This window comes from Balaenoptera borealis (assembly GCF_965194805.1).
Source record: "Balaenoptera borealis genome assembly, chromosome: 2".
NCBI classification, from domain to species: Eukaryota; Metazoa; Chordata; class Mammalia; order Artiodactyla; family Balaenopteridae; genus Balaenoptera; species Balaenoptera borealis.
Window position 1 is genome coordinate 116,248,431 of NC_138867.1, and position 13,171 is coordinate 116,261,601.

At 46.6% G+C, this 13,171-nt stretch overlaps 1 protein-coding gene across 1 annotated transcript in view; it reads right to left on the minus strand.

The window, feature by feature from the left end:
• Positions 1-13,171, minus strand: part of SPOCK1 (SPARC (osteonectin), cwcv and kazal like domains proteoglycan 1) — a 550,861-nt gene that overhangs the window by 296,488 nt on the left and 241,202 nt on the right. The gene's annotated exons all lie outside the window — the stretch shown is intronic.

The following is a 13,171-nucleotide window of genomic DNA, read 5'->3' on the forward strand; positions in this document are numbered from 1 at the left end:
GGCTGGCTGGTCATTTCTTCAGGGCTTAACATCCAGGGGCACCAGCCCAGCTCTTCATCTTATTTTCTATCTAAAATTTTTAAATATAGCATATATTTTAGGTTATCCTAAAACAGACCCAGGACTTGCTGTGCTGTTGACGCTTCTACCTCCTTTCTCACAGTGACAAATCCCACCGTGGGAAGCAGTGTGCCAGCCCCACACCACCCAGGTGCTGCCCGGTACCTAAGGGCATTATGCTGCATGGACCCCAGAGCCTGGTCCAGAGACCGGAAAAGCACAGGACTTGAAAAGCCCTCACCTCTGATCTTCCTTCTGGCCCAATAAAGATGTGGTCTGTTAAAATTCAGACTGTGGTGGAAGGCATGGTGGACGTACTAGATCACACTTGCCAGGTGAGGTGTATCTGTCTGTGTTGGCCTCTTAACTGGTAATTTTATCTCTACTGATGAAGTTTTTAAAAATGACTTGCAAGGACCTCAGCAACAGTTAATTCTTAAAACATACACCTAAATAGAAGTTCGCATACCTAGATACAGTCATTTATTAAATTCAATAACTCCTATTAGTGCATTCTACAGGCTGAAGAGTGAAGTATGGCAGTGTTACCATGCATGTATATTTTATGGACTACACTGCACAGGATAATTATATCAGGCCTCTGCTGGACAGGGCAGAGAACAGTCTTCCTCTAAATTCTCACCATACGAGGAAGGGCTTATTCCATTTCATGATACCACTTCGAAAATGAAAATCACCCAACTCTTTAGGGACTGTTAAAACCCGGAAGAACCTATAAATTTAAAAAGACTCTCAAATGTGAGCATATTGAGTTATGTCCAAAATCATGAAACATTCCAGGTGAGCATACAGTCATAGTAAAAACACATCAAAAGTCAGCATACCTAAATGTCCATCAACAGAGGAATGGATAAAGAAGATGTAGTACATATATATACAATGGAATATTACTCAGCCATTAAAAAGGAATGAAATTGGGTCATTTGTACAGACGTGGATGGACCTAGAGAGTGTCACACAGAGTGAAGTAAGTCAGAAAGAGAAAAGCAAATATTGTATAATAACACATATATGTGGAATCTAGAGAAATGGTATAGATGATCTTATTTGCAAAGCAGAAATAGAGACACAGACGTAGAGAACAAATGTATGGATATCAAGGGGGAAAGGGGTGGGGTGGGAGGAATTGGGAGACTGGGATTGACACATATACATTATTGATACTATGCATAAAATAGACAACTGATGGGAACATACTGTATAGCACAGGGAGCTCTACCTAATGCACTGTGGTGACCTAAATGGGAGGGAAGTCCAAAAGGGAGGGAATATCTGTATGTGTAGGGCTGATTTGCTTTGTTGTGCAGTGGAGGCTAACACAACCTTGTAAAGCAACCAAACTCCAATAAAAATTAAAAAAAAAAAAAGCATACAGATCACAGTAAGAAAGCGACAAATGATAACGTCTAGAATGACGAAGGGAGTGGTGCTGGTGGTGGAGGGAGAGTCGTGTGAATGATCATGGCCCCAATTATTTTTTTAAATCCTCCACTGCTGATCAAAAGAGGTAAAACCATATTCATTTCACTAAATAAATATTCTACTAAACACAATACTGGATCCTGTGAAATTATTGGCACCCAGTGGCTGGTGCAAAGGAATTTAACTCTGGTTTTTCAACTACTTTAGAGATACCCAGTTTTGATAAGCATCCATGGGAAGCGAAATCTTTTAAAAATATATACATATATAACACGTATATATTATATATATAATAGATATTAATAAGGATATATTTATCAGGACATGTTAATAAAATATGTATATATACATACATACCAAAGGACATTCTGATCTATAATGCATCTTCCAAGAAAACTTTTAAGCCTCCCTACCATGAAATGATGCAAAAATATTCCTGCCATAATTTTAGTGATTAAGTCCCCTCATCATGGATGTCATAACGAATTGGAAAGTCTCTGGGTTTAGCCCATTTTGATTGGGAACCTGAATTTTTCTTCCCCTGTCCCACAGCCCCCAAATGGCTGATGCAATTTAGCTCAACTATTCCCCATGGGGCTGCCTTTCCAGAGATGCTTATTTCAGCTCCAAAGAATGTCAAAGCAACTCTGAGGAAGAGATGAAGGGGCACAATCAAATGGAAACCACTTTTGAGATCCAACTGCTTTACTGCCACTTATGAAGATGATGATGTAATTTATATATACCTTACAGCTTTAGCTACTACAGATCAAAGACACTTAGCTCTCATGGAACAGATCATTTCTCCTTCACACATATTTTAGCTAAGTTGTTTGAACACTGAAGTATCATCTGAAGATTACCTGAGGTAATAAAAATTACCAGCCTAGAAAATAAATGGAAGCCTCATTTGTCTCGACCAGGAGTGAGCAGTGGAGACATGTACAGAAGGAAGTAAGGTGAATTGAGGGCAGGCAGCCCCTTGGGGTCATCTGAAGACCCCCTGCAGATAAATACAAAAAGGAGAAGCATTGCCCTGCAGGGCCAGGTGGACTAAAGCCAGGTTTATAGATCCTAGATGGAGGTTAATCCCACTTTATCAAACCCCAAACCTTTACAAAGAGATTAGTTAAGGGGCTATAGGCAAACTGCTCTCCAAAGGACTCAGTGCAAACTAGTTATTTTTCACACTAACTGACTGGGGAGAACAGGAAGGAGGGGTGGCTGGCAGGTGGGAAAAGTATCTCTGAAATGATAATAGAAGTCACTGGAAATGTGAGATTTCCAGATGACATTATATAAGTGCATCAGCTGTATGATGTGAAATTTTCCTGTAATTTCAATTTGTGTGCAGTGGAAACCCCTACTAATCACACTGTTGAGAAATACAAAACATTCCATCTGTTGGGAAGGAGCTAGCTTCCCAGACACCACCTTACCTCTGAGCTATTTCCAGTCACATCTCTGGGCAAGCAATGTGCTATCGGTCTCCTCTCCATCAGGCCTGTCCTGCCCACCCCCGGTGAAGAGCCCCAGTGACAATCCTTCTGAATGAAGCGATCGACCAACCAGCCCAGCTTGGGCAGTGACTTGAGGTCCCCCACCCACCCCCCATCACTCCACAGACCCCACTCATGCGAACCCTGTACACCAGAGACTGGAAGCTGGGCCATTAATACATCTTCCATTGGCACATATCACACCCACACACCTGGGCCCAGGCTACTTCTGAACAGGGATGGGTCTTACTCACCTGCACATTCCCCTAGGGCAACACTCAACAGTACACAGTAAGTCCTGGCCGAACTGTATATAATTTAAGTAAGCTGTTCCAGCTTTAACATCTCTGTGTCCCTGTGAAATGCCCATAACTGTTCCTGGTGTGCGTGTAAGGACAGGTGGGTGTAGGTTTATACAGACATTCTAAATCACTTTCTTCCTGAATAGAGTGATTCATTGATAAATTGGTCTGACATTTGGTATAAAGTCCTGCAGGCCTCAGACAAAATGATTTAGAAAATAACAATGTCAGTTGCTCTGCTCTTTCAATAAATAACCCACCAGTAAAACACAGATAATAACTGACAATCATACTTGTACTGTAACTAATGAGAAAAGATAAAGCAGCAAATGGACTGTTTATATGCATTTGATAAATTGCATCCCCTGGATATACCCATGAAAAATAAATGTGTGTGGTCCTGGTTCACTGAACTAAAACAAATATTTACCACTGAGATTTAGGATTTAGAGTGAAATTTACATTTTATTTGGCAACTATTTTGATGCTATGTCTACACACAGTGGAAAAATCAAAAACCTACCTCAACTTCCTGAGTACGAAAGCATTATAAATGAGAAAAAAATAAAAGAATCACATCAAACAATAGGAAGGAATGTAAACATTTTCGATAATTGCATCAAAACTTCAAATTATCATAACATTAGAAAGGTCACAGGTAGACATTTTCCCGACCATCACTCCCTTGAAAAGGTCCCCTTGTTCACTAAGTTCATGAAAAGAACATTAGGTTCTCAGTGGAATAAGTGAAGTGCAGGGAAATCAGAGGGTCCTCTGGTGATCTGTGTCATTACTGTAGAACAAATAGCAACATCATGATTAAACCCAAATACGCAGGCATGATTATTATCTTTGAGAATTTCAAATGATTAATTTCCTATGACACTGGTCCAAAGGGTGAAATTCAATAAAAGTCCCGAGGTGACATCAGAGAGTGAGAATAAAAGACCTTCTGCATTTCTGCAAAGAAATTCTTTTGTCTCGCAGCTCCAAAATAGCTTGAAGGGGTCTAAAACCTGAGAAAGACGTGGATTTACGGTCTTGGGATGTAAAATGAATAGGACTGTCATGGCCCCTCAGGTGATTAATGGATTATAACTGCCACAAAGTCCCCTTCCTCATGATGTCTGCCTGTCCATTTCTGTCCATCCAAGCTGGGGTCAGGGGGAGTGACGGCTGATTTGGGCTTTTCTCAAAGAGAAAAACTGAGTCTGGGGTCCATTCCAGAAAGTGTGCCCTATATCTGGCTTCTTCTTCTGGGAATACAAATGGACCTACGATGCTGCATTTGTACTCTGACCAAGACAAGGGGCGTCTCCCCAGACGCAAAGCCACCCACACCCTTGACCTCGTTAGCAAAATGATCAAAACACCTGAGGTAGCCAGGAGCGGGCTTCCGAATGTCAGATGGGAGTGAAGCAGGCAGGACTATGGTGTCAAAGACAGAGGAGACACTACGAACAGGACAGGCTGTGAAGCAGATACAGGTTCACATCCTGCCTTGAACACTCACCAGCCAGCTGGCCTTGCATAAACCCCTCAGCTTCTGAGATGCAGTCTCTTGATCCACAAAGCAAGACCGCTGCACCTGCCTTGGAGGATGGGTCACCATGATTCGCGACAATGTGGCAAAGTGACTGGCGTATTACCAGGCACAAAGAAGGACTCAATAAATAAAAATGTACACTTTTGTGTCCATCTCCAGAGGTTCATAATATTGACATGTCTCAAAAACATTGAGAGAAACAGGCTTTATAGAAACAATGACATGCTTAAAATTTCAGTAATGTGACTCTTGCGCATTTGAATCTTACCAAATAGGCCCAAATGAAGGGAGACCAATTGCACTTGGGAACAATAATTATGAAATATTTCAAATGCATGCAATTTTATTAGTCTTATGAATGAAGAGTGACTTAGAAAAAATGCAGTGAAATATGAAAGCATGAGTTGCAGGCACGTCTCTGTTTAAAGGTCAGGCACCCATTCTCTAAGATTCAGTGACCCTGTCTATTAAAAAAAGATAATACTTACACCACAGAGCTGTTCTGTGCAACCAGTGAGGTGTTTTGAACCATTGTTAGCAATTACACATCATATAATTCTAAGTCAATTTAAGTTTCAATTTTGACTCACTATACCCCGTTAAGTGGACTGGACCTGCTCTGAACAGGTAAAATTTCCACATAATCATTAATTGACACGTAGAAAACAGAGGAAGGAACCCTGAAAAGGTCCATCTCATTGACACACCAAGTAAGGCCCTTGCCGTCTTGGAGCATGTAAACCTTTACTTTACAGAAAATACAAACTGTACTTGCCGAAGGCCCAGCCCTGTCCGAGTATCACGAACTCCAAATTAATTAGGTCCCTCTATCTTTCTGAGAATGCCACTCCTACCACCCCCTAGGCCGGCAGGCCTCCATCGACATCCAGATGCTGCCTTTTGGAGTATAAAACACTGGCTATGAACTATCACCACACCCCTTCCTCCCCACCCACCCTGCACGGGAGGTGCCAGCCGCAGGCACTGGGAAGCAGTGGTTCTCATCCTTGACTGACCGCTGGGGTCACTGAGGACCCTTCCAGACACTGATGCCTGGGACCACCTGGGAGATGCTGATTCGGTGGTCTGGGTCGTGGCCTCCACAATGGGACATTTAAAGTTCCTCAGAGGATTCTAATGAGTAACCCCCATTGGCTAAAGGAAGCTACACACTGATTCAGTCACAGTGACTGAAAGGCGACCAGGGGACCATCAGGCCCACCACAAACAGCAAACCCGGTGCGGCCCATCAGAGGCCTCCCTTCCCCCAGCTTCCGGAGCTTTCCAGAGTTATATTCACCTTCCACTGTCAGATCCGGCCTCAACACCTCCCAGGCTCAGTACATGGTACCTCTGGGCTCCCTGCTGGCCAGGCCAGGACCCAGGCTGGACTGGTCCCTCTTCCCTCCCTCTGCCATTCCGGCATCAACCAGGCCCCCTCCCTCTCTGGACCTGTCACACCTCCCACTCTCTGCACCCACAGCCCCTCCCTCAGTCAGGCCCCCCAGCTGCCCCTCGGGTCACCACCACGTGCCCAGCCAGCCTCCGCTCCCTGCACCCTGCTCAGGCTGTTCTCCATGCTGCTCCCACGGGGACCCTCTGAAGGGACGTCTGTCCTCATCGGCCCCCAGTATCAAATACTCGAGTTGCTCCCCACAGCTCCCAGGCAAAGGCCAAGCCCAGGAGCAGCTTACAGGACCCTGCAAGGCGCAGTCCCTGCGACATCCTCCAGACCCCCTGCAGCCACACCCCAGCCCACACGCTTCGCCCCAGCCCCACATGAACCACTTCTTGGTTCTGCGACAGCCATGCTTACTTCGAGCTCTGAAATTCTGCACATGCTGCTCCTTTTGTTCCTGAAATACCCTTCCTCGCCCTTCTCTGATGAACATTCATTCACTGCTCTATCAAATCCCAGTTTAGATTAAACGATGCTCCTTGTGCGCGAACCTCCGCGTCCCCAATCCCTCCACACCAAAGACGTCTCAGCCGTGTGGTCTACACCCCCTGTGCAGCCCCCAGCAGAGCACTGACGCAAACGCTCTGCAGTGGCCCACCACTCTCCTGCCGCTCAACCACACAGCCGGCAGTCCCCACAGCCAGGGGCGGCACACCTTCACCTCCACACCTCCAGAGCCCAGCACATGCCCATCTTGCAACAGGTACTCAGTGAGCACCTCCTGTGAAGAAAGAACCACTCAACCTCTGTTGCTTCTTTTACACCAGTATCTTGGGCCGCAACTCCCCCATTAATTCCCCGTTGACTCAGAACTTCAGGCTCCGTGACCTGGAGGTTTCCGAGGAAAGTGAAATGGGCAACTCCCTTAGTGTAACTTAAACTGGGGCAGTCACGGGAACCTGGCACCAGCAGGGTTGACGGCAGAAGACCTTGGAGGGATCGACCAAGGAGGACAGGTGGACCCTTGCCTGACAGCCTCGCCCCACGTCTGCTAACACCCCGAGTCGCCGCAAGGAACAAACAGACTTCATGACTTGGCTCACCACAGCTGGCAGAAATCTGATGCAAGATTCAGGACCTGCATCAAGTTGAAGTTGAAATGAAAAAGTTGAAATCCAGTCCAAAAAATCCAAGTGATATTGATAGCAACGTTAACGTTGATCATATAGGAATAAGAGCAGGTACCATTTTCCGAGCGCTCCACATGCGCCAGGCGCTGTCCAAGCCAACTGTGTTTTAGCTCACTGAACTCATATGATGACCGTGTGAGGCAGGCAGAGTCAGCACCCCGATGACATAGCTGGGAAAGCAAGCTTAGAGAGATCGCATTTCTATATAAGGTCACACAGCTAGCGAGAAGCAGGAGGATTTGAACTCAGTTTTGCCTGACTCCGAAGATCATGCTCTAACCACTCCACGCTGCGTTAACGGCACCATGTGAAGGGAGGACCAGGGAGGTATGTGAAGACTGGAGGCCCTGGGAGACAACACGGGGCTCGTTCCCTATCGGAGATGGAACACGATGGTTGCAGGAGATGCCAAGGGATGGAGATGAGCACAGAGGCCTGAGGCCTCCCAAGAGGCTCCCTCTACCACTGCACTGACCCTTAGTACATCTGAGCCTCAGCTTTCCCGTCTGTGAAAGGGGGGATTCAAACACCTGCCTCACGGTTCTTTGTGAGCTTGGACAGCAGGTCCATCTGTCCTGTGCCTGGCCCCAAGAAAGCAGTCAGGACATCCAGATGTCCTGACCACCCCGTACCCCAGATGGTTCCCCGGGCTTCAGAATCATGGCCAGCAGCATTGATGACAGCAGCCTCAGGAGCAAGCCCCCCTGAGGAGCACTTTGTGGGCTCTGGACCAAGCACTGCCACCACATCTGTCTGCCACCACACTCTCTGGGGCCCCCTTCAAAGTAGAGCATCCAATGCCGACATCAAGCCACTGCACAGAGGACGTGGTGGCTTCGGCACTGCCTAACTCTCTGAGAAGCCATGGCCACAGACTTTGCATGAAATTTTCATTAGCAGCACAGCAAGGCCTGCTGCGGTTCCTCCCAGCCCTACCATTCAGCCTCTTCTCTTGGAAGGAGCATCTGGGAAAGTTAGCAATAAACACTCCCTCACTGGGTCCCTAAAAGCATCCTAGCAGCCGCCTCCCTGCCTGCCCTCCTCTGCATCCTGAGGCTCTGGCCCTTGGACCATGTACACAGCAGATGCTCCTTACCAAAGCCCCAGAAATAAATCTGGTCAAGGTCTTTCGTCCACTTCAAAGCAGTGATGTCACCGTCAGAATCTGAGAGGGTTCATTTGAAATCTGCAACTTCTGAACTTCTTTCCCCCATGGTAAGAGGTCACCAGAGTAGACAAGCCTGCCAAATAGAGCCACACTCCCAAGCCACAATTTCCCTCTGTGATCACTGGCAAAGCTTCCACAGAGAAGGGGGAGTGTGCCCTGTCTGAGGTGCAGCCACTGCCGTAACTAGGGCTCGCCACGAGGGTAGAACAATCCTCTCACACTGACTGAACACCCTCCATAGGACCCACACTCCCAAAGGCCGCTGGGTCCAACCAATCCTGGACCATGGAGATGGGCTAATTTTCCTCTCACTCAACAAGCACTTACGCAACTCTATGATGGATGTAACCCAGTCTCTCTCGCCCAGCACTGCCAAACAGATGCCTGGTAAACTCAGGAGACTTAGAGAAACAATCCCAAAGGACTTCAGCCAGGCTCCACACTTGGGAACTTGCTCACCTGGCCACTCGGACAGGTAGATGACGTACTTACGTCGTACGACAAGACAGAGAGTCCAGAGAAGCTATAAGAGAACTGTCCTCATACCAAGATCAGTGTGCGTGAGTCCCTGACTAATGGGGATCTGTGTGCTCTGTGAACATCTAGCTGTCCTGCTGCCCTCCAGGGCTGTTTCCATAATCTGTCCATGTTCAATGAGGGCCTGGGGCACCCACAGAGACAGAGCAAGGTCGAAGCTGCAAGGAAGTTGGCGGCAGAGACTCGAGGACCTCAGTGCCTGAAGAGATATCCACGCCCAATCTCCAGGCACTAAGGAGCCACTTGGAGGTGAGTGGACTTGGAGGTGGATCCCATCACACCAGTACTTTCCGAAGGAGCTGGGCTGACTGAGTGTGGGACAGATTAGAAGGAGCCCAACCAAAACCAAGGACACCAATGAAGAAGTTCATTCTACGTGCGCACATTATCACTTACAGCATTTGCTGCACATCTGCCTTTGTGCCAGAAAACAGACACGAGGAACACCCAGCCCTTACCCTCAGAAGCCCACAGTCTGGCCAGGGGAAAGGGAAGCAGAAATGTCAGCAGATGAAGGCATAATACTACCAGGCAATGTGCTCATTATAAAAAGAAAATAGCTACAGAACACAGAGGAGGAAGTCACCAACGATTCCAGGGAACCAGGGCTGAGTCTACTGAAGCAGTGGGACTTAGCTGGGTCTGGACAGACAAGGAGTTTTCCAGGCAAGGAACGTGGAGTAGGTGGGACAAGGAGCCAGCAACTGCAATGAGCGGGGCTCTGCTGCAGCAGCCCTCAGCTCAGGCAACAGGAGAGGAAGCCTGAGCCCAGGTGCAGCCACAGAGACAGGACAATAGGAGACATTTGCCGGCTTTGCCCAGGGTCTCCAACCCACCACGGCCACACCACTAGGTGTGCCATTTGCTCTGTGACCAGAAATCCTGTAGCTGCTGTGGCCGGTCACTGGCGTCACTGTGATCCGTCCACTCCAGCTGGAAGGCTGAGCAATGACACTATGTCTAGAGAAGACGCACTGACCCATGGCATGCCACCCCAGGGACAAGAGCCAGCTCACATCCTGGCCCTTCCAACCAGCAAGCGTCCCCATGCCACCTGTTACGAACATGTGTAAGTCATATGGGCCACAACTGGAACCAACTAGTCTCTGTGCCTGTCCCTCTCTCTGTCCTGCAGAGACACACTGCCAGCTTGTTCCACCTTCCTTTATTAAATAAACATCTCTCCCTTTGGAGGTGAGATCCCTGAGAACAAAGGCCATGCCATGTGACCATGCTCTGGGAACCAAGACCCTGGAGGTGCCCCCTCCGCACCCGCAGTCAATGACAACAATTAAGGGCCTCTTGCTCTCACCGAGCCTTTGAAAGGTTCCACTCTTGTTTGCAGGGGACAGTGGTAGGGAACCACGGTTCCCTTTTACCCATCTTTTAAAATCAAAACGCTCCAGGGCAAAATTATCAGGTTACACCATTTATATGGTAACAAAATACATATCAATAAGGACATATTTGTTTCTTGTGGAAGAGTACTCAGCCAGCAGAAGCCATGCAATATTTTTATTTTTATGCTTCCTTTTAATTTATTATTTGGAAAATAAGAGGAATGTTAATAACAATGCAGGCCCCTTCCAGTCCTAAAATTCAATGATTCTAAATATGTCAGATAATAAATCAAATACGCCTGACAGCTCTGTGCAAATAAAGTGGGAGCAATTTTCAGACTAGCAAGGACTACAGTGTACTGGAAGAATCCAAGGAAGACCAAAGCAATAAGCTGCTTTGTCTTTGATTTTTACTTCTGCTTCCAAATTTTAAGAGCCCAGCAAGAACACAAACAGTAGTTATGTCCTAGATCTTTAAAATCCCTTTCCTATTAAATAACTTATGAGCATTAAAGAAGGAGTCCAGTTGGGTTTTTTCACATGATGCTACTCAGAGAGAACTTTTGGAAAAAATTTCCAAGATCTAATTCTTTAGCTAAATTACTTTCTTGTGAGAGGTGGAGACTCCTAGAAAGTCACATACAAAAACATGGGAAGAAAGAAACCAAGAAGCAATAAAAAGGACCAACGATGCAATGTAACTATCTCTTCCACTCAATAACCACACCCTCCTCATGCCCAGAGCCCACTCCTCAGAGGCCTGGGAAGAAAGAAGGGGCAGCCACGGCCACCAGCAAGCGTGAAGCAGCGCTGGGTCCTGCTCATTAAAATCGATCTTCTCATTTAGCCAGTTGCATGGTCACATTTTCTAGGTATCTCAACTGTCCTTAAAGAGTGCCCATGGGGGCTTCCCTGGTGGCGCAGTGGTTGAGAGTCTGCCTGCCAATGCAGGGGACACGGGTTCGAGCCCTGGTCTGGGAGGATCCCACATGCTGCGGAACAACTAAGCCCGTGAGCCACAACTACTGAGCCTGCGCGTCTGGAGCTTGTGCTCCGCAGCAAGAGAGGCCGCGACGGTGAGAGGCCCAAGCACCGCGATGAAGAGTGGCCCCCGCTTGCCGCAACTAGAGAAGGCCCTCTCACAGAAACGAAGACCCAACACAGCCAAAAATAAATAAATAAATAAATAAATAAAATTAAAAAAAATAAAAGAGTGCCCATGACTTACCATAAGAAGAAAAAAAATACAAAAAAAGAACTAGAGGAAAGTCAAAATGGTAACAATGGTTATCAATGGTTGGAGGAATACAAGAGTTTTCTTCCTGCTTCTACTTTATTATTTTTCAATTAAAAAATAACCTGTATTAATTCATGTGTTTGTATGTTGTCTCCTCATTCATCCATTTACCCATTCTTCATTCATTCATTCATTCAAAGTTCTATGTGATAGGGAAAATGAAGACAGCATTACCCTAACATTATGGTTGGGGCAACTCTAGCCAGAGAGGTAAAATCATTTCTAAATGAATTCACACAGCACTAAAATCTGCAGTATAAGATCTACGTACACCAAAAGATTAGACTGAGAGCTGTACTCACAGCCCAGACATGGGGAATAAGAAGGAAGAACCTCTTGGGCCATGACCTAGAACAATGACTAGGAACCTTTCCAGGCAGCTGAATGGAATCACAAGCCCTTCTGATTACCCTGTCTCTGGGCTGGCACATAGGGTAAGCATTCATTTATTCCTTTTGTCCTGGCACCCTATTATGGAATGAAAGATCTGGAATAAGCACGGCGTGACCTTCAGCTCACTCACTAGCACAGAGCCCCGGCCCCTGCTAAAAACAGGTAGGAGAAGGACCCAGAGCTCACAGTAGAAATCATACATTTACTCACAAGGCAGTGACAGCTCCTGCAACAAACCCAAATTGTGGCTCAATTTAATAAGGCATCCGAGGCTCAGATGCCTCATCTGATTTACCAGCAGGAAACGTAAATCACTGCTAGAATCGGAGACACCTTGTCAGGGCTGCCTGCTGGAATTATTTGGGAACAACACTGCATGGGTTATTTTGGTGTTGCCCATCAAAGCCTCATACGTCTGTTTCACACACCTCTCTTTTAACAAAACTCAGCTCTTAACCCAGCTTGGAGCTAAAATCAATGGTTCTGCTTCTGGATCTGGAACATAAACAAACATAAAAGCCTATGGCAGTTTCTTAACTGGTAACTCCTCTTGATGTCCACTGTTACTGCCTAAGTGATTCTGGGTAAACATTCCAACCTTTTCAAGCTTCAGTTTCTTTATCTGTAAAATGAAGGCTATGGTGCCCACTCTACTAGGATTACTGGGAGGATTACTTGGGACATAGATGCAAAATGTCCAGCATGTAGTATGCACCAAATATCCAAACATGGTCACTGCTATCTATCTATCTATCTATCTATCTATCTATCTATCTATCTATCTATCTATTTATGGCTGTGTTGGGTCTTCATTGTTGTGCGCAGGCTTTCTCTAGTTGCACCAAGCGGGGGCTACTCTTCGTTATGGTGTACAGGCTTCTCATTGCTGTGGCTTCTCTTGCTGAGCACGGACTCTAGGCACGCGGGCTTCAGTAGTTGTGGCACACGGGCTTCAGTAGTTGTGGCTCACGGGCTCTAGAGCACAGGTTCAGTAGTT